This window comes from Amblyraja radiata, chromosome 3 (genome assembly GCF_010909765.2).
Source record: "Amblyraja radiata isolate CabotCenter1 chromosome 3, sAmbRad1.1.pri, whole genome shotgun sequence".
NCBI lineage: Eukaryota > Metazoa > Chordata > Chondrichthyes > Rajiformes > Rajidae > Amblyraja > Amblyraja radiata.
The window spans coordinates 25632441-25655330 of NC_045958.1; the positions used below are offsets into that span (position 1 = coordinate 25632441).

Below are 22890 nucleotides of genomic sequence, written 5' to 3' on the forward strand. Positions count from 1 at the left end.
AGCGGGCCCTTTCGCCCACTGCATCATGCTGACCAATTTGCCATCTGCACTAAAGAGAGACGACAGAAAATGCTGGAGTAGCTCAGCGGGTCAGACAGTATTTCAGACAGTATTTCAGACAGAACCCGTTTTCAGACTGGGCCATCTACACTAATCCTACTTGCCCGTTTTAGGAATGTATCCTTCTGTGCCTTGCCTGAGTAAGTATCTGTCTATGTGCTTCTTAAACATTGTGATTTTGATCCCCTGTGGCACTGCATTCCAAGTATCAACTACTGTGGTGCTGGTGGGGTAGTGGAGGGGTTATAAATGTCCTGTCTTACACCCTAGTGAGTGTGGCAGCATTGGAAGATTACAGGAGTGGAATCGACGGAAGTAAATGTGGAAGGCCTTGCACAGGTAGAAATAAGCAAACAGTAAGGGATGGAATTCTAATATAGAGAATATCCTACACCTTGGCAAGTGAATGTATGAACAATTATTGTTGACTTTATTTGCATTTGCTCTTTGTAACAGATGTTCAGCAAATTTCCGGAGGAACCAAATATGTATTTGCTGATTGCAGCAAACTTATAACAATTGTAACTGAAAAATTTCAGAACAATGTGGCTTGATTTAATTCTCTGTTCCAGTTTGGACTATTCAGAGGAACATTACTGGGTCACTTTGTTTTTAATCACTTTGTTTTGCTTGTCATAAGAGTGATAAATCCCAGTCTTAAATTTTATAGGATAAAAAATTCTTGTTTTTATACACAGCGCACATGCAGAATTTTAAGAAACTATATCTGATAAATCTGAAGAAGGGTGTCAACCCAAAACAAGAGTCTGAAGAAGGGTCTCGACCCGAAACGTCACCCATTCCTTCTCTCCTGAGATGTTGTCTGTCCCGCTGAGTTACCTCAGCATTTTGTGTCCACTGATAAATATCCCTGGCCTGATCAGATATATCTGAGGATACTGTGGAAAGCTAGAGAGGAAATTGCAGGCGGAGAATATGAATCATCATTAGACATGGGTGAGGTGCTGAAAGACTGGAGTGTAGCAAATGTTGTGCTTCTATTTAAGAAGGGCTGCAAGGAAAAGCATGAGAGGTTTAGACCAATGAGGCAAACATCTGTGGTAGGCAAGTGTCTGTAGAGGATTCTGAATGGGTAAGACATAAACATTTAGACAGACAGCGACTGATTAGGGATCTGTACATTGGAGACGATCTCTTATGAACTAGATTTAGTCTTTGGAAGAAGTAACCAAAAAGGTTGACAAGAGCAATGCCAGAGACATTCTCTTTATGGACCTCAGCACATAATTTTACATTTTCACAGTTTAGTTTATTGTAACGTGTACCAAGGTACAGTGAAAACATTTTTTTTGCATGCTAACTAGTCAGCAGAAAGACCATACATGATTACAATCGACCCATTTACAGTGTATAGATACATGATGAGGGAATAACGTTTAGTGCAAGGTAAAGCCAGCAAAATCCTATCAAGGATTGTCCAAGGGTCACCAAAGAGGTGGATCGTAGTTTAGCACTAGTCACAAAGTCATCAATCTCACTTTTGAAAATAATGACCAATCACCAATTGTCCTCTGATGTAATGAATTTCAAAGATGAACTGTTCTTTGCATTTAGAAATGGCTATGCACCTCATTCCTGCGGTAAACCCTTAACTCTGTGACTCTGCCATCTGTTTTATGTGGAAAAAGCCTCTCAACATCTGGCCTGCTAATCTCATATATTTCATAGATCATATCTCATTATTCTAACCACCAGTTTTTCATTCCCATGGGATGAACCCTTATCCTCAATATTAATCCAGCTAATGCTTGTGGCTCCGCCTCCAAAGATAAGTACACACAGTTTACTGCCATTGAGGTGGTGATTACAGTTGCAAACAAATCTTCTTATCTCCATACACTAATCCAATATGTGTTATACACTTGTGATTCTATTTTCTGAAAACTTCTTTGTCCCTGCAAGTCTGTTGCAACCCATTATTCCAGTATTCCTAAACTCATTATTTTTAAAATGTCAAATTGATAATCCATGCAATATAAATGGAATACAATTTTCAAATGCAAATGGACAAATTTTGCATGATATAAATTTTATCCACTGGTATTTGGGTTTGTTTTGAGGTGTCAGGATACACAATAGTACTGCTCAAGCCCCACAGAAATTCTCCAAAATATGTGACTCTCTATAATCCTCCTTCTTGATTAATCACTCCACTCTATGTCGCCCACAGGAGTTATCAAACTTCCTGCAGTCTTTGTAGGAAAAAGCAACTGTAGATGCTGGTCTATACGAAAGACAGACAAGTTGGACTGGAAATTACTCTAAGCATTATCCAAATTGTAAACAATTGCAGTTGGAGTGTGGGCAAAAGATAGAATAGCAAAAAAATCATTTTTGCTTTTGTTAATTGTGGTAATTTGCAATGGTCAGTGGTGAGAGTGGCCAGAGATTCCAGGAGTTGGAGTGCTGGCAACCTGCCGAAATTCAGGAAAGCTTCGGACAACATGGTCCATTGAGATAAAGCCTAATCTTATGGGACTGGGAGACTATCCAAGGCTGCAGCTTGGTGCTATTGGCAGGAGGTTCTCAGATAGGTCCCTGTAATGGGCATGAATGCTTGCATTTTTGTGAAGCCTGCATTGGAGACAAACCCCTCTCCCTGATGTTGCGAACTGAGGAACAACTAAATGGTCTCTGCTCTTTGATCTTATGTTACTTCAACAAAGTAACGTAACAAACTCTGAGTTTGAGCAGTAGCTGCCTGGAATAATCATGAAGCAAGTTAGCTGAGAATGACCTCCATGTCAAACAGGCCCTTCAGTCCAAATGGTCCAGGCCATCCAGTTAAGGGTCATAAGATCACATTTGAGGACATGGGTGGTCTCAGATTTTCAGTGAGGATAAAGAATGCATAAGGTCATAAGTGATAAGAGAAGAATTAGGCCATTTGGCCCATCAAATCTACTCCTCCATTCATCTTAGCTGATCTCTCTCTCTTCCCCCTAACCCCATTCTCCTGCCTTCTCCCCATAACACCCCGACACCCGTACTAATCAAAAATCTATCTATCTCTGCCTTACAAATATAAATTGACAGCCTCCACAGCCTTCTGTGGCAAATAATTCCACAGATTCACTGCCCTCTAACTAAAGAAATTCCTCCTCATTTCCTTACTAAAGGAACACCCTTTAATTTTTAGGGTATGACCTCTAGTCCTAGACTCTCCCACTGGTCTTCTCCACATCCACTCTATCCAAGCCTTTCACTATTCTGTATGTTTCAATGAGGTCCCCCCCCCCCCCCCCTCATTCTTCTAATCTCCAGCAAGTACAGGCCCAGTGCCGGGATCATTCTTGTAAAGCTCCTTTGGACCCTCTCCAGAGCCAGCACATCCTTCCTCAGATATGGTGCTCAAAATTGCTCACAATACTCCAAATGCGGCCTGACCAGCGTCTTACAGAGCCTTAGCATTACATCCTGTTTTTGTATCCTAGCCCTCTTGAAATAAATGCTAGCATTGCATTTGCTTTCTTTACTTGCAGATTAACTTTTTGGGAATGGTGCACCAGTACTCCCAAGTCCCTTTGCACCACCGGTTTCTGGATTCTCTCTCCATTTAGAAGTTTGAAGAAATGCAATTTGAATGATAAGCATTTAAATAGCAGTGTTCTGGGGGGAATGGCGTTAGCAGCCCGTGAGGTTGAAGATCTCTCTGAGGATGATTTTGGTGCTGCCCTTCTGTTCATTCCACTCGAGAATTTTACACCGGAACAAAAGTGTTTGGGTGAACAGAAATCTTGTTGAGATGTGGAACATTAATTAAAAAAATGCTCTTCTCTGGATTAATCTGATTTTCATCTACAAACACTTAAAAATTACTTAAATGAATTTCCAGCATTTTTGCCTTGATGTAAAAACATGACTTTTCAAATATCTTAAACATAGAAACTTTGATACAACAGGATTAAATATTTTGAAGGACACCTAGACAATGCATGTATTTGCTGAGAAAAGAAGCATATTGTTCACAAAGTTATTTGATTCTATTATCTTCTTTATGGGCAACACAGTGGTGCAGCAGTAGAGTTGCTGCCCTAACGCTCCGAGTTCAATCCTGACTATGGGTGCTGTCTATGCAAAGCTTGTACGTTCTCCCTGTGATCATGTGGGTTTTCTCCGAGTGCTACGATTTCCTCCCACATTGCAAAGATGTGCAGGTATGTAGGTTAATTAGCCTATATAATTTGTCCTTAATGTATAGGATACAACTAGATTATCGGTGATTGCTGGTCAGCACAGACTCAGTGGGCCGAAGGGCCTGTTTCGAAGTTGTATCTGTAAACAAAATTAAGCTGGAATAGGCCAGTTATCTTGTGTGGACAGATTGAGCAGACCAGACTTGTATCCACTAGACCTAAAGCCCTGTCCCACTGCACGAGTTCATTCAAGAGTTCTCCCGAGTTTGCCTTGATACGAACTCGGAGATTTACGGTAATGGCCGCTCGTCGGTACTCGGGGCTCTCGTGGACATTTTTCAACATGTTGAAAAATCTTCACGAGTCTTCCCGAGCTTACCGCGTTTCCTGAGTACCTGCCGTTAGCGTTACGAGCCGCTAAGAGACTTCCCCGAGCTCTGACATACCCGCTACGTCCATTCTACGTGCTTCCACGAGTTTGATTTTTTTTTAAACTCGAGAGAGCTCTTGAATGAACTCGTACAGTGGGACAGGGCCATTAGCAAGAGTGAGAGGGATTTGATTTAAATATATGAGATCCTTTGGGATTTTGTTGGAGTGAAAGTGGAGACGATCAGGCACTGTTGAAAAACAAGTGGTCACCCAATTAAGACAGTGATGAGATAAGTGTGTTCTTTTCCCCTCAGAGGGTTGTGAATCATTGGAACTCTTCTTCAAAGGGTGGAGAAAGCAGAGTGTCTGACAGAAGGAACTGCAGATGCTGGTTTAAACCGAAGATAGACACAAAAGGCTGGAGTAACCCTCAGTGGGGCAGGCAACATCTCTGGAGAGAAGGAATGGGTGACATTTCGGGTCGAGACCCTTCTTCAGACAGCTCTCCAGCTTTTTGTGTCCATCTTAGTAGTAGGAATTTTCCAGAGGTAGACAGAAATGCAGAGTTGGGCTGTGCAATCAGATCAGCCATATCATGTTAAATAGGGGAGCAGAGCTGAGGGGGCGAGCTGGCCACTTCATATGTTTGTAATGGTATAATGTTGAAATAAGGACATGACCAGTTCACATTCAACAGCTTTGAGTAAATGGGCAAAATGAATGTGATTTATCACAGTTGAGGGGCATGTTAATATTAAGCCATAAAAATGTTCAGTATTTAAACATTTTAAAAGTGTCTATGGTAAAAGCTTTTGAAAAATGTATCAGGATGAATCTTTCCTTTGTCTAGATTCATCTTTCTCTCTCTTTGATCACAGACTTTCTTAATCACATGATTCCCTGGAAGAATAATAGTGATAGATGTCATTTGAATTTTGTATTTCAGATAGTCACAAGCATTGTTAGCGTATTGTATGAATGTTGCATGGAACAACCCTATACCAGCTCTTACGCCCATATATTGAATTTAACTCTTACTTGGTGACTAAACTGAGCACCAAGTACAGTATAGTATTAATGCCCAACTGTTTCACCTTCAAAAAAAGCATTGCAACAAAGGCCAAGACCTTGCATTAAAACAGGGCGTGTGGTTTCAGAAAGGATCTTACCCAATTTCACCTACCCGCAGACAGCTTTATGTGAGTTTTTTCCCCCCTATGAAACAGAGTATAGTTTCATGTACCGAGGTACAGTGAAAAGGTTTTGTTGTGTGCTAGCCAGTGCACCAACCCTATGAGGCATCAGTGCTTAATGGCAAAGGTCCTACAAGAATCGGCACACATTTTGGCTGCCAGGGCAGAGAAAGGAGATTAGTTTAGTTTGGAGATAAAGAGATAAAGTGCGGAAACAGGCCCTTCAGCCCACGCCGACCAACGATACCAGCACATTAACACTGTCTCACCAGGGAGAATTTTTACATTTACCAAGCCAATTAACCTACATACCTGCACGACTATGGAGTGTGGGAGGAAACCGATGATCTCGGAGAAAACACACGGAGGTCACGGGGAGAATGTACAAACTCTGTACAAACAGACAGCACCCGTGGTCGGGATCGAACCCAGGTCTCCGACACTGCATTCGTTGTAAGGCAGCAACTCTACCGCTGCGCCACCATGATCGCCCTGCAGTGGAGTGGGTAAGAGATAGAGATGAGGAGGGAGGCCCACTGAACAAAATTGTTCAGACCAACCAACAGGGCTTCCTTTTTGAAGAGTATGGCCAGTCGTAGCCAACTTCACCACTGCTCATGGCATTTGTTCATTCTGGATCGATTGGTTAGGGGCAGATAAGAACATGGTTTTCTTTTAGGTTTCATTTGAAAATGTCAGAATCGAGCAGCTGTGCAGGAAGGAAGAGCAAAACTTGTCAGCCAAACTTGAATGAATGAATAAGTTTATTGGCCAAGTATTCACATACAAGGAATTTGCCTTGGTGCTCCGCCCACAAGTGACAACATGACATACAGTGACAGTTAGGAATGATACATAAAACATTAAGCATTAATAATAAAACATTATTGATTAAACATATGAATTAAATAAAATACCAGAGCAAAAGGAGGCTACAGATTTTTGGTTATTGAGTGGAGCTGCTATTCGTGGAAAAAAGCTGTTTTTATGTCTGGCTGTGGCAGCTTTGACAGTCCGGAGTCGCCTTGAAGATGGAAGTGATTCAAAGCGTTTGTGGCCAGGGTGAGAGGGGTCAGAGATGATCTTACCCGCTCACTTCCTGGCCCTTGCAGTGTACAGTTCATCAATGGAGGGAAGGTTGCAGCCAATAACCTTCTCAGTTGATCGGACGATTCGCTGCAGCCTCCGGATGTCGTGTTTGGTGGCTAAGCCAAACCAGACTATGATGGAGAAGGTGAGGACAGACTCTACGATGGCCGTATATAATTGGACCCTCATTGCCTGTGGTAGATTGTGCTTCCTCAGCTGCCGCAGGAAGTACATCCTCAGTTGTGCATTTCTGACTGTGGGGTCAATGGTAGCCCCCCACTTAAGGTCCTTGGAGATGATGGTTCCCAGGAACTTAAAAGACTCCACAGATGTGACTGTGGTGTTGTTGATGGTGAGTGGGGTTAGGGGAGGGGAGGGGGGAGCTCTCCTAAAGTCTACTATCAATTCCACTGTCTTAAGAGCACTGAGCTCCAGGTTGGTGTGATGGCACCAGAACGCCAGCTGTGTCACTTCCTGTCTGTAGGCAGATTCCTTCCCATCCTGGATCAGTCCAATCAGGGTTGTGTCGTCCGCAAACCTGCCTGACCCTTTTCTTAGAACACATGCTGTACACCCTCATCCCATCCAGAATATATCTGTAACTGATAATTAAACATGAAACCCATTGGAGAAATCAATCTCCAGTCTTTTTAGGGGATAGCCAATTGAATCATAAATGCTTCCTGATTTTACACTTGAATAGTTTAACTTTAATTTTTTAATTATGGATGACTATTTGAATTTTACTTTTGGTGGAAATAATATTTAAATGCCCTCAAAATTCTTTGGATAGTCTGTAAGATTTGCAATAATAGAATTGAATTTGAATTTGCATTGCAGGAACCATTTTGAAAACAACATTCGTAAACTTTAGGTGTCATAACTGACCAAACGCACTGCTGTTGTAATGTGCTCTGGTTTCTCAGAAGGGTGCATTAGTGGAGGTTCAGCTTTTAACATTTCCTGTACTTTACTTCCTTTTTTCTATAAATTGGAGGCATCAGTTATATCTTAAAACAACTTTTGAAACTAGATTTTAACAGAAACTCACTTCCTTTTTCCTGCCATTACCCCAGCGTGTTCCCTTAGCTGCCCAACTAACTATGTAACATTTTGAAGTGCAAATTAAATAAGTTCTTTGGCCAAACTACATTGGAAATGGGACCGGTAATGCTAAGGAGGATGCTTAAATACAATTTTAAAAACTGTGGCCAACAAATATTTGTTTGCCAAGTGGTTTTAATATTTGTGGACTTACAATGCCCTCCATTATGTTTGGGACAAAGACCCATAATTCATTTATTTGCCTCTGTACTCCACAATTTGAGAATTGTAATAGAAAAAAAATCACATGAGGTTAAAATGCACATTGTCAGATTTTAATAAAGGCCATTTTTATTCATTTTGGTTTCACCATGTAGAAATTGCAGCGTTTTTTTTTTTACATAGTCCCCCCATTTCAAGGCATCATAATGTTTGGGACGCAGCAATGTCATGCAAATGAAAGTAGCCGTGTTTAGTATTTTGTTGCATTACCTATTGATGCATTACATGCAATGACTGTTTGAAGTCTGCGATTCATGGACATCACCAGTTGCTGGGTGTCTTCTCTGGTGATGCTCTGCCTGGCCTGTATTGCAGCCATCTTTAGCTTATTCTTGGCTTGGGGGCTTCCCCTTCAGTTTTCTCTTCAGTATATAAAAGGCATGCTCAATTGGGTTCAGATCAGGTGATTGGCCACTCAAGAATTGACCATTTCTTAACTTTGAAAAACTCCTTTGTTGCTTTAGAAGAATGTTTGGGAGCATTGTCTTGCTGTAGGATGAACCAGCCGGCCAATTAGTTTTGTGGCATTTGTTTGAACTTGGGCAGATAGGATGTGTCTATACACTCAGAATTCATTATGCTACTACCATCAGCAGTTGTATCATCAAAGAAGATAAGTGAGCCAGTACCTTCAGCGGCCCAGGCCATAACACCCCCACCACCATGTTTCACAGATGAGGTGGTATGCTTTGGATCTTGGGCAGTTCTTTCTCTCCTCCATACTTTGCTCTTGCCATCACTCTGATATGTTAATCTTCGTCTCATCGGTCCACAAGACCTTTTTCCAGAACTGTGGTTGCTCTTTTAAGTACTTCTTGGCAAACTGTAACTTGGCCATCTTATTTTTGCAGCTAACCAGTGGTTTGCATCTTGCAGTGTAGCCTCTGTATTTCTGTACATGAAGTCTTCTGCGGACAGTGGTCATTTGCAAATCCACACCTGACTCCTGAAGAGTGTTTCTGATCCCGTCAGACAGGTGTTTGGGGATTTTTCTTTATTATAGAAAGAATTATTCTGTCATCAGCTGTGGATGTCTTCCTTGGCCTGCCAGTCCCTTTGCGATTAGCAAGCTCACCAGTGCTCTCAAGTTGAGTTTGGTGAGCCTAAGGTTTGGCTGATGTCTCTAACAGTTTTATTCTCAGTTTTATAATGGCTTCTTTGACTTTCTTTGAATAAACACTGCTGTAATTTCTACATGGTGAAACCAAAATGTATAAAAATGGCCTTTAATAAAATCTGACAATGTGCACTTTAACCACATGTGAATTTTTAAATTACAAATCTCAAATTGTGGAGTACAGAGGCAAATAAATAAATGATAGGTCTTTGTCCCAAACATTATGGAGGGCACTGTAGCCGGGCCCCTTTCTTTGCAATTGGCATCTGTATGATTAGCAGAGCTGCTGCAGAGGCTGCAAGTGTGAAACCACAGGGGCTGGTGCATTTGTACTTCATTCTATGCGTAACTGGCAGTCAGAAGGGAAATGGGCTGCTGTGAAATAGTTTTCTGAAACCTCACTTCAAACCAATCAAAGTTGTTTTGTAAGTAATTCTCAAATGTATCTAAAACAGAAATTGCGTTTTCACTCATCTACCCATTTCTCCTAATCTTTTTTGTGCGTGTACTTATTTGACTGACATTTTAAAAATACGTGCTAAACTGTGCCTCTGTGGTCGGACTGCAGTTTTCTGTTCACTCAGTCTAACGTTCTGAGCCGTGGTATGTTCATTTTAGCTGAAAGGAATCCAGGATAAGTTTCTGCTTCTGTTATATGTTAGTTCATATGTTGAGAGACATAGAATATTTAAATTTGGGGTGGTAAAGGATTAATTAATAATATTGAAATGCATATTTGAAGATATAATCTTCTGCTTGTAGATCTGAATTATATTGTCAGCTGCACCTTGTATTAAATTTAGGAAGAATTAAGTTATTTGTAGAATGCAAAGATGCATTTGCAAAGCAACTTGTTAATGTTGTTGGCATCTGTATGCAACTTGGCAATGTTGGCAACTTGTTAATGTTGTTCATTTTTTAGGTAGAGCAAAGTACCCAGGTACAGTAATGCATATATATTAAAATCTTAGGGATTGAAACACCCAGTCCTACTCATCAAAAAAAAACATGATCACATCAAATGAACTCTGAAATAACAGTAAAACATAAACCACTTTTGCTATCATAATTTGAATCTGCCCTATTTCTTTTCCCTTTCTTTTCAATCATAAATTCATAAGGCATGGGAGCAGAATTAGGCCATTCGGCCTATCAAGTCCTCTCTGCCATTCTATGGGCTGATCTATTTTTCCTCCTCAATCCTATTCTCCTGCCTTCTCCCTGTAACCTTAATAATAGAGAATCTGTCAACCTCCGCTTTAAAAATACCCAAAGACTTGGCCTCCACAGCTGTCCATTGCAATGAATTCCACGGATTCACCACCCTCTGGCTGAAGAAGTTCCTCACCATCTCCTTTCCAAAGGTATGTCCCTTTATTCGGAAGCTGTGCCCTCTGGTCCTAGACTCTTCCATTAGTGGAAACATCCTCTCCACATGCACTCTATCCAAGCCTTTCATTATTCGGTAACTTTCATCAGATGTGATGCCAGTGAATATTTGAATCTCACAATTAAAATAAAAAAATTGACAAAACTGCATGAGAAAAGGAAAGTTGCAATTCAATTGTTGAATTTGGTCACTGTCAAAAAAGGGGGAAAATCTGGAACGCACATTCTGAAGAGCAATATAATTCCTACAACACCCCCTCCCCTCCCCCCCCCCCAAAAAAAAAATAGGCATTGAGAAATCTGATCTTTAGTCAGAAAGGGAAAGTATGTTGAAACAAAACCAAGTTGCAAAATGTGGGATGAATTTCACAAACACTTGCATCGCTTAAATCTGTTTGTAGCACACCTGTTGATTGTGACAACCAAAGCATTTAACATAGACTGTGGACAATAAACTGATTCCCAACAATGTGACTCTACCGCTCCTCCCCACCCCTGATTATGTTTTTACTTTGACAGTGGCGTGTGCTGGTGAGCCCAGCATTTATTGCCCAGCCTAAGTTATCCTTGAGAATGGAGTTACAGTTTTGTTTTGAGGGTACTTCTGCTGTTTGAAATCAAGATGAAGGAACAGTTATGTAAGTCCGCATCATAGTGGGGTGTCTCTAGGATGAGTATTTGTAGGTCTCGGTGGTCCCACGTGCATGCTCCTTCACAGCCCTGATCATTCTTGATCTTGAGGTGCTAGTCAAGTGGAAGTGGCGGCGCTGTGAAACAGCTGCGGCTCGCCTGCAGTCTGTCTGTTTTTACTTTTTTGAGTTGTTTTTTTTGTCTTGTTCAGTTAAACTTTTGGTTATTAGGTTGTGTTATGTGTGTGTGGGGGGGGGGGGTGAAACGGGCTTTCTGTCTCTCCCTTCGGGGGAATGCGACTTTCTTGTCGTATCCCCCTTCTCTTCCCCCGTCTGAGCTGAGGCCTAATGGTGGAGCTGGCGGCCTCCAACCTGCGACCGACCTCGAGGCTCCAGAGGTAGAGCCAGCCAGGACTTACCAACGCGAGGCTGGCCGTCTTCGAGCAGCGGCGGCGTTTGGGCAACGGCACGACTCGGCGCTCCGGTGAGGACGGACGGCGCGGGGCTGTGACACTCCTGTGAGAGCGGCCCGGCTCCCGGCTGGAAGGCGCTCCCGTGGGGGCGGCCAGGTGCGGGGCTGGAATGGCGCTCTCGTGAGGGCGGCCCGGGGTGGAGACGGTGCTCCGGCGGCTGAGGCGGCGTTCTGGCGGCGGCGACCTGAATCCGGGGCTCGGCCGCGGGCCAGTGGATGACATCGTCGGGAGGTCGCGGGTCACAGGTTGATGCCTGTTTTCCGGAGCTCCCGTGGCAACAGCTGCGTCCGCTGGACTGGAGGGCGGCAGCTTCGACCACCCCCGGGCCGCGGAGCTTGAACCGCGGGACTGACTTACCATCGCCCGGTGGGGTATCGCCTCAGCGCAGAGGGAGAAGAGGAGGGAAGAGACAGCAACCCTAAGACTTTTGCCTCCATCACAGTGAGGAGGTGCTTGGTGAACTCACTGTGGTGGATGTTAATTTGTGTTTATTGTGTGTTGTTTATTATTACATGTATGGCTGCAGGCAACGACATTTCGTTCAGACCGAAAGGTATGAATGACAAATAAAGGATTCAATTCAATTCAATTCAATTCAAGTGGCTACTTTCTCCTAGACGTTGTTGAGCTTCTTGGGTGTGGTCGGGGATCTGTGCTCAATCAGGAAGTGAGGAATATTCCATCACATTCCTGAATTGTGTCTTGTAGACGATGAAAGGAATGTTGGGGTGTCCTGATCTCCATCCCTTGCAGTCATAGCATTTATGTGGCTGGTCCAGTAGGACTGAGGTTTTTGGTCAACGATGACTTCTTGTGCACCCCTCCTTCCAGAATATTCTTGGATGTCTGGGCAGTGGCAATGCCATTGAATGACTAGATGTTTAGATATTGAAAATTCAGGAAAAAAAGCCTTCAATTGCTGGACACTGTTCTCACAGGGGGTCGTGGGTATCTGGAACAAGCTGCCAGAGGAGGTAGTTGAGGCAGATACTAACACAACATTTAAAAGACATGTAAAATAAATAGATAGGAAAGGTTTAGAGGGATATGGGTAGACTGATCATGTTGGTCGGATGGGCAAGTTAGGCCGCAGAGCCTGATTCCATGCTGTATGTCTATGACTCTTCATCAGAACTCTGCAAGGTAATACAAAGTATTGGAGTAATTAGCAGGTCAGGCAGGGTACTCCATGTACTATCCATGCACTATCCATGTGCTCTCCGAAGTCCATGGATAGACGCCATTTCAGGTTGGGACTCTTCTTCTGAGTCTATGAATCTATACATAACTAAAACTCTGATCTTGTTATCTTCCGGTTTGGCGGTCATTCTATTTGCGCAAAAATGGTGCACGATAGCGCTACGATTTTTTGCTAACGTACTCACCGTTCCCCTGTGCTGTAATTGCATCAAGTTTCGTTATGATTGGTGGAAGCTGGTAAGAGTTATCGAGGTTTAAAAATCTTAAAAACCCGTGCATGCGCCGATCGATTGCCTCTTCTGCCATTCAGCGCCGCGCGGATTGGTCCCTTCTACTGTCACACCGCAGGACAGTATGCTTCTTCCTGCGCCATCGCGTCTTTACTGCAGCTGCGGGAGGCTCTGGATGGCCGGCAGAGGTTTCCAACCAGACACAATTTTCGGAGGAAGGGACCCAGCACGGCCCAGCCCGACTCAGCCCAGCCCGGCCCCTCCCAGCCCAACCCAGCCCAGTGCGGAGTCGGCGATGGCGCCAAACGGAAAGCGGAGACTCTGATCCCGGCGGAGGAGAACGACCAGCGAAGCTACCAGCAAAGTGACCAACGACCAGCGAAGTGGCCAGTGATCACCGACCTGTGCCCCCACTGAGTCCCCATCGCACCGCCTACATCTTCCCCTCTGGTCCCCCTGGTTGGATCCAGCCCCCCTCCCCCGTGATACCGCACTCTTCCCCCATGGCTCTTCCCCCATCTTTTCTCTGAGCTCTGTCCCCGCCCCCCCTGACCCACACCCCTCTCCTCCCCCCACACACCACTCCCCGCCCCCACAACCCTCCCCCCCCACACCCGCCCCACCCACAGCCCTCCCTCCCCCACACCCCTCCCTCCCCCACACCCCTCCCCTGCCCACACACACCTCCCCCCCCCACAAACCGCCCCCTCCGCCCACACACCCCTCTCCCTCACAGCCCCCCCATCCACTCATTCCTCCCTCCTACACACCTCCCCCCAATAACACCCCCGCCAACATGTCCCCACAACGCCCCCCCCCACAATGCCACACCCCTCGCCCACACACACCTCCCCCCCCACAACCCTCCCCCCTCACACCCCTCCCAATGCACAAACCCCTCCTCCACAACACCCCCTGCCCACAACGCCCCTGCCCACAACGCCCCTCCCCCCACAACCCCCCGCCCACACACACCCCCCTCCCCTCCACACCCTTCGCCCACACACACCCCTCCCCAAACCACAACCTCCCACATCCTCCCCCCTGCCCACACACACCCCTCTCCCTTCCACATACTCCCACCCACACACACCCTCCCCCACATACCCCCCTCCTTCCCCCACACCCCTCCTCCCCCCCACGCAAACCCCTCCCGCCCACATACACACCTCCCCTCCCACCCCATCCCCCCCCCCCCCCGTGGTGACTGGGACCCAACAGGTCCCACTTAGTCTAATGTCCCCTAAAAATGCTGCCTGACTCGCTGTGTTAATCCAGCACTTTGTGTTCTATGTGGGGTTCTATTAATCAGAATTACATTTTATTTGCCAAGTATGTTTTGCAATACGAGGGATTTCATTGCCCAGGTCAGTCATACAACTAAAAGCAACAAATCACTCAAAAACATATTTTAACATAAACATCCACCACAGTGACTCCTACACATTCCCCACTGTGATGGAAGGCAAAATAAAGTTCAAGCCCTTCCTTTTGTTCTTCCTCGGTCGGGTCGGTAATTCCTTGTTTCAGAAAGGTAACTCTGCTTTTTGCCTGATGTGTATTTGGACTTACAAAACGCATTCGATAAATTACTATGCAGTAGATTATGAAACAACATGAGGGCGGCAGTCAGGTACTTGGTATACTAATGTCAAGTCAAGTCAAGTTCATTCGTCACATACACATATGAGATGTGCAGTGAAATGAAAAGTGGCAATGCTCGTGGATTATGCAAAAAAACAAACAAACTACAAACAGAATGGAACAGAATCACATATTCATATATTACATATTTGTGGGAGGGGAAAAAAAGGGAAAAAACAGCAATTTTAAAAATACACCACACAACAGTAGAATGGTACAGTAAAGTTAGTCCCTGGAGAGATAGGAGTTTACAGTCCTAATGGCCTCTGGAAAGAAACTCCTTCTCATCCTCTCCGTTCACACAGCATGGGAACGGAGGCGTTTGCCTGACCGTAGCAGCTGGAACAGTCCGTTGCTGAGGTGGAAGGGGTCTCCCATGATCTGGTTGGCTCTGGAGTTGCACCTTCTGATGTATAGTTCCTGCAGGGGGGTGAGTGTAGTTCCCATAGTGCATTCGGCCGAACGCACTACTCTCTGCAGAGCCTTCTTGTCCTGGGCAGAGCAATTCCCAAACAAGATTGTGATGTTTCCGGACAAGATGCTTTCCACAGCCGCTGAGTAGAAGCACTGGAGGATCCTCAGAGACACTCTGAATTTCCTCAATTGCCTGAGGTGGTAAAGGCGCTGCCTTGCCTGACCCACGAGTGTTGCAGCGTGTGATGTCCATGTCATATCCTCAGAGATGTGGACTCCCAGGTATTTAAAGCAGCTCACCCTATCCACAGTATCCCCATTTATCTTCAATGGTGTGTACGTCCTCGGATGATGTGCCCTCCTAAAGTCCACGATCAGCTCCTTAATTTTTTTGATATTCAAGAGGAGGCTGTTGTCCTGACACCAGAGTGCCAGATCAGCCACCTCCTCCCGGTAGGCCTTCTCATCGTTGTCTGAGATCAGGCCCACCACCACAGTGTCATCAGCAAACTTGATTATCGAGTTGGAGCTGAACCTAGCCACACAGTCGTGTGTACAGGGAGTACAGCAGGGGGCTGAGGACGCAACCCTGGGGCGATCCTGTGCTCAGGGTGAGGGACTTCGATGTATTTCCCCCCATCATGACTACCTGGGGCCTGGCGGTGAGAAAGTCCGGGACCCAGTCTGGTGGGGAGTATCGTGGTGAAGGCTGAACTGTAGTCTATGAACAGCATCCTCACGTAGCCCCCCTTCTGGCTGTCAAGATGAGAGAGAACGGTGTGCAAAACCTGGGAGACCGCATCGTCCGTGGATCTGTTCGGACGGTATGCGAATTGTAGCGGATCCATGTTGCGAGGGAGGAAGGCGCAGATGTGTTTCTTGACCAGCCTCTCAATGCATTTCATGACTACCGAGGTGAGGGCCACCGGACGGTAGTCATTCAGACAGGCCGGGGAGGCATTTTTCGGTACTGGTACAATGATGGATCTTTTGAAGCAGGCAGGGACCCCGGACTTGGCCAGGGAGAGGTTGAATATTGTAGTGAGCACCGGAGCTAGCTGCGTAGCACAGGACTTAAGTACTCGCCCCGGGATGCCATGTGGATTGAGGATTGATTAATGGAGAGAACGCAGAAAGTCATAATTCCAGTTGAAAGCCTTCATTCCAGTTGGAGGCATGTGATCAGAGAAATACTGTTGGGGTTGCTGTGGAGGCGTGATTGGGATCAGAGGATCATGTCTAATATAACGACAGAAAAAAAGACTGACTGAGTTCTTCCAGTATTTCCGTTTTTGTTTCCAATATAATTGTTTATTTATGATACAGACTTTATTTCTCTTTTTCCTATGACATAAAATGAGGCATTTCAGCAATCAAACATTTGTCAGCTCTCAAAGAATCGGCATCAGTTCCATTCATCTCCCATAACCAATTCTTTCTCGCATGCCCATCACCCTCCCCCCCCCCCCCCCACCCATCAATACTCCTGCCTCCCACATACACAATGTGCACCTGGGAAGAAGTCAGGCGGAGAATGTGCAAACTCCACACTGACGGCAGACAGACAGACAAGGACAGAATTAAACCTTGGTGGGTGGAGCAGCAAGACAGCAGTGCTAACTGGGTAGTAGTGTGGGCTGCGATGTGGCTGCCGATATGTTTTGTGGGGTCATGGATAGCCTTATTGAGTTGTTAAGGACATTGCAGATGTGTATTTTTACAATACTGCACACGATAATGTGACAAAGGGGGTCAAATTTCAAATTCCTTCAAAGGTGACTAGTACTTTATTGGGTTCATGACTAACATAGTATCAACAAAAAATAAGGGAAAAGATAGCATATTGATGGCAAGTTTCCGAAAATGGCATCAGAATACACAAATACATTTTGTGTAACGGTTGTTGCGTGGTGTCCACCTGGTTGGCACAGTAAGTGCACGTATTTCTTATTCCTTTCTATGTTTATCAATACTACATGGAACAATAAGATTGCAAACAACATTTCCACTTCATTCACATGATCATGTAGTGGAATACTGCATCTATCTGAGTGGACACCCCTTATTGTTTTCCAATTTACTGCAGATGTCCTATCTTTATTTCACTTCCCAAAATACATCACCTCACACTTGTCTGTGACTACAATCCACGTACCATCGTTCCGCCTAACTTTGCAAATGACCAGAATCTCAAAAAAGTGAAGAATTAAAACATTCTATTTACTTTCCTTCCTGAAACTTTAAAACATTCTGTTAGGTTTACTGGCTCAGCACAAAATAATGCAGTTATTATGACTTTTTAATATCAATAAGATCAATTCTGCACTTACAAGATAAACTTTCCAGATGATTCTTAAAATGATGTATTTATCTTTCAGCAGAGGCAATTTTGGTCTCCTGGAAGTTAAAGTGATTGTAAGCATGGGATTAGAGACTTTCTGTTAATTGTTTCACTGTTTAGATAGTAAATTCTGCAGCTATTGTACAGCAATTCATTATATGTTCAATTCATATTTTAAAAAATGCCACTATAAACAGTACCAATAGAAAACTCAGATGACACCTTCCTTGAAAAGAACATTTCACGAATAATCAAAGATAAAGCAGTGACCTTTGAGGGTAAATTATCATTGCATGAGAAGGTGCAAGAAAACGTGCCATCTTCCCAATGAAAGCAGATCAGGGCAGGATTCCATTTCATGTCAGACTGCATTATTGCACTACCAACAAACTACTCACATATTTATAGCATTGTGGCATCCAAGCAGGTCAAGTATTTTAACATCGTGTAGCTCAGTGAAAGATTTAAGGTGCAAAGGAAAACTTTCAACGCTAATGAAGACTTGGAGCTACATTAGGGTCCATAGTATTCATAATAATATGAGATTGTTCCTGTATAAAATTTAGCACATATTAATTTTCAATTTATGAACATCAAAATAATTGCAGTGGCTGGCAGTACAAAAAAAAAAGAAAATACTGGAAACACTCCACATCTGGCAACAACTGTGTGAAGAGAAACAGAGTTTCAGGTTGAAGTCTTCCCTTCAAAAGACCCTTGAGAATGAAGTGTAATAATTCTGTTTCTTTCCTGGGTCTTTCACTAATTTTTGTTTTTACTCTGAGTGTTATTTTGCCTGCTTTGTTCCAGTTTGGTTGGAGAATCTGCATCAGATATTGCTAGAATGGTAATTAGCATAGTTTAATTGAAAGCTCATTTAATCATTCAGTAATAGAAATAGAATGCAGCAGGATCCAATTGGTTTTAATCTGATGATGATGTCTTGTGATAGGTTGGAAAAATATGTAATTCTTGGCAAGCAATTTCCACAAGTTAATGGGGTACAAACCTCCCCTCAATATCTATTGGATAAACTACTCAGCACACACCAGATACTTTTATTTAAACACATTAATAGTTACTGAAAGAAACACTAAAGAAAAAAATTAAGTTTCTCTACAACTACTTTACTGTGATGCTGGAAAGGATCAAAATATCCTTGCCTCTCTTTGACAATGTGGAATTGTTCATTTTGACACGAAGAATGAAAGATATAGCTTATCATCTAAATTGTCAGAAATTGAAGGGCTCTGAGACATGGCAAGGTCTTGGAGGCCTTGTGCATAACATGCCTAAAGGGCCTGTCCCACGAGCATGCGACTGCATGCGGCAAGCGCGACCAAACCGAAAGCGGGGGCCGCGCGGAGGTCGAGTGATCCCGTACGAGTTGACGTGAAGTTCGAGCGAAGTCCGCGGGAAGTTCGCGCTAGGCGTACGCTGTCAAGATGGGTAGGTTTGTCTTGTGGACGGCAGGTTGGGTAGACTAGCCTTACATCAACTAAATTCAGAAGAATGAGGTGAAACATTAAAAAAATCCTGAGAGGTCTTGACAGGGTAAATGTGGAGAGGATGTTTCCTCTTGTTGGATAATCCTGAACACAGGGTCATTGTTTAAAGATATGATTTACACATTTAAGAAAATTATGAGGGTTTTATTTTTTTCCCTGAGGTTTGTGAAATTTTGGAAGTCCCTTGAAGGGTAAAGGATGTTGATTACTGTGATACAAGTGAGACATTGGCATATGGTGGGAGTTGATTTGTTCATTTACAACCATAAATGGAAAGCTGTTGACTGTTATTCCTCCAAGTTTCCATGTATCAGAAAGATGCAAGACTGGAGAGTTACAATAAAAGCTGTGTGTCACAATCTTGAATAAAGGTTAAATGATTCTTCCTCTTTTAAGATGCTCAGGAAAACGCATTATTTCATTTGCATCTTCTGTTATCTTCTAGATTTTACCTGTAGCTATTCAACCTACAAGCAGCATGTTTTCATTAAAAAAACCCCATCTTGGGCTAAAACATCACCTGTTCATGTTATCCATAGATGCTGCCTGACTGGCTGAGTTACTCCAGCACTTTGTGACCTTTATTTTGTAAACCAGCATCTGCATTTCCTTGTTTCAACATTCAATACTTTCATCAAACATTTAAAAACACATTTTCTGAATATCTCCTACTATCTGTTTTTCATTTGTGCTTCTTGCTAGCCTTTGCATTTTTCTCCTGGATAACTATGTGTTTCTCCATAACCACCCTGTTAATTCAAAATAATACTTTCCTTCAAGTATGAATCCTATATTCCCACATGAGGAGTAATTTAAACAGCCCCTTTTAGTTGAGAGACAAATCACTTGGGGCCTCTTTCCTCTAATTGGGAGTTCAGCAATTAGTTGTTTAAATTACCTGTGTAGGGTGTTAATCCATTTATTGTTTAATGTACGACAGAAAATGCTCAAGTGTGGTCACATATTGTACTCCGCAGCTGAGAAATAATTGTGTTCCAATTCCAGTTGTTAACAGTTTATTCTTGAGGCATTCTGTGCCTTTTATCATTCACTAGTGGCAACTGAGAATCTTGTGCATTTTTTATGATTGCCCTTTTGATACTAAGTTAGCTATGTGGAAATAGTGCTGGTGGTTGTGGAATGGTGAAACACCAAGAGTTGGTAACTCTGATTATGACTCCTTGTAGATTCAGGTTAGGAATTTCCAAGTGATTAACCTTCGGGTTGACCAGACCAAACTACAGTTGGTGCTATGTAAATGTATTAATTCACTGACAGATTTTTATATTGAGATTCTGTGATTAATGGGCCTGTCCCAATTAGGCGATTTTTTTAGGTGACTACAGGTGAGTAGGTTGTCGCCACATGGCGCCGGGGTGTTGCCTGTATGGTCGTGAGTAATCTCCTCAGTCGCCCAAAGAATCGTAGTGTTTTTCTGGTCGCCGCTGGATTTTCAAATGTTCAAAACTTTTCGGCGACAGTCGGCTTGACGCCAATGAACGTAGCTTGACTTCACCTGACGTAGGTGCTGTTGTCGATTGTTGCCAGGATGACGTAGGTTCTCGCCAGGATGACATTGGTTGTCGCCGATGCTGATCAGTGAATTCCATTGGTGACTACCGACGTCAACCTACGTCAACCGGTGACAGGTACCGGTGACTGAATTGTCTTACCTTGTCATAGCTTGTCGCAGGTGTACTTGGGTTGTCGTAGGTGTGGTCGTAGGTGGACGTCCTTATGGTCGCCGGTTGTCGGTAGCTTGACGTCGACTAGGTGGTAGGTTGTTGTGGACATTGTCGTAGACATTGTAGTAGGGAGGTCCAGTCGCCGGTTTTACTATGACTATGACAGTCGCCGAAAAAAATGCCTAAGTGGGACAGGCCCATTAGTCTGCATAATTATTCTGAAAGTAGCTGGAAAGTTGCATTGATATTGATCCTATCTGCATTAATTTGTAGAAATTATAAATTAAATCAGTCAAATACAACCACAAATAATTGGATTGACAATGCTGGAACTCCTGTCAGCCCATCATCTCTTTAGTCTGTACCATTTAGAAAGCAGGTACCATTTAAAATAAATCTCATTGTAATTAAATGTTTCCAAGGCTAATTTAGTATCTCGGACCATTGATTGACAGGAGCATCAATCTAATTCTATCCAGACGAGTATGAAACAGGATATAATTTTTAATTAATTATTTGCATTGTTTGTAAAATTCTACACAGTTCTGATTTGCATTATTGCCGACCGGTACCAGGATGTTGTTTTTGGAATACAAGTTTATCTTGTTAAATTGAGGAAACAATTGTTGTGATGGTGGCAACTGTAAGTGGAATGTATTAGATTGCAGGTCCTGGCAACAATCATTGAATTTTGTTTTTGTGCTGTGCAAATAATCAATTAAAGATTACTGACCAATGGGTTTAAGATGCAAGTTTATGAAAATAGAATGAAATGTTCTTTGGGAAATGTAAACGTTGATTCATGAATGAGGAAGATAATGATCCTGATGTGTTCAATCTCCCCTCGTAATCAAAACCAATTTCCACTTACATTTTTCTTTCTACTAATCATCTGCTCATATTGAAGATGTACTTTATCATGTTGCAGCAATGGTTCACATATAACCATATAACAATTACAGCACGGAAACAGGCCATCTCGACCCTTCTAGTCCGTGCCGAACACGTATTTTCCCTTAGTCCCATATACCTGTGCTCAGACCATAACCCTCCATTCCTTTCCCGTCCATATAACTATCCAATTTATTTTTAAATGATAAAAACAAACCTGCCTCCACCACCTTCACTGGAAGCTCATTCCACACAGCTACCACTCTCTGAGTAAAGAAGTTCCCCCTCATGTTACCCCTAAACTTCTGTCCCTTAATTCTCGTCATGTCCCCTTGTTTGAATCTTCCCTACTCTCAGTGGGAAAAGCTTATCCACGTCAACTCTGTCTATCCCTCTCATCATTTTAAAGACCTCTATCAAGTCCCCCCTTAACCTTCTGCGCTCCAAAGAATAAAGCCCTAACTTGTTCAACCTTTCTCTGTAACTTAGTTGCTGAAACCCAGGCAACATTCTAGTAATAGGCCTTTCTCACGGGGCGACTTGACGCAAGAGGTAACCAGAGTGAAGTGGTCGTGGTCTAGCACGATATCACACGATATAACGGGGGGTACTCAGCATTTCTGTTATTTGTGCGAGTGACTTGTCCGTCTCCCGAGCTTTCCCGTTAAATCTTGAATGAACACTGTGAACTGTGAAGTGTTGTTAAATCATCACGTGGCACAAATAATGTAACTTTTTTTTTCACACACTATAAATATCCTCCCTTGGTTGAATTGGCTCATTTGGAGACATGCCTGTACTAATGCCGTGACTTTACTGCAGGAAGATGCCACATTACTTAGACGATGTTAGTTGCGCCCAAGTTTAAATTTCCAACATGTGTTTCAGAGTAAAGAGTCAGCGCAGAATCCTTGATAATCAAAAACTGTCTGAATCAGCAAGTTAGACACAAAATGCTGGAGTAACTCAGCGGGCCAAGCAGCATCTCTGGAGAAAAGGAATAGATTCCATTTTTGGTCGGGACCCTTCTTCGGGATGATTGTAGGGGGGAACTGGAAGCAAGAAAAGACCGGGACAAATCAGGGCCAACAACAGATGACCTCAGCAGGGTATTTTGAAGAGGGGTCCCGACCCGAAATGTCGCCTAACCCTTTCCTCCAGAGATGCTGCCT

At 43.5% G+C, this 22890-nt stretch overlaps 1 protein-coding gene across 5 annotated transcripts in view; it reads left to right on the forward strand.

The window, feature by feature from the left end:
- tnfaip8 (TNF alpha induced protein 8) overlaps positions 1 to 22890 on the forward strand; it is a 95157-nt gene that overhangs the window by 6660 nt on the left and 65607 nt on the right. Inside the window, exon 2 of one of the 5 annotated variants that reach the window (XM_033017490.1) lies at positions 5536 to 5630. The exons of 3 other annotated variants lie outside the window; for them this stretch is intronic. The gene's annotated coding sequence lies outside the window, so the exon portion shown is untranslated. Of the gene's footprint in view, positions 1 to 5535; positions 5631 to 5683; positions 5789 to 22890 lie in introns of those variants that run through there. One more of the 5 variants, XM_033017491.1, reaches the window with a different exon arrangement.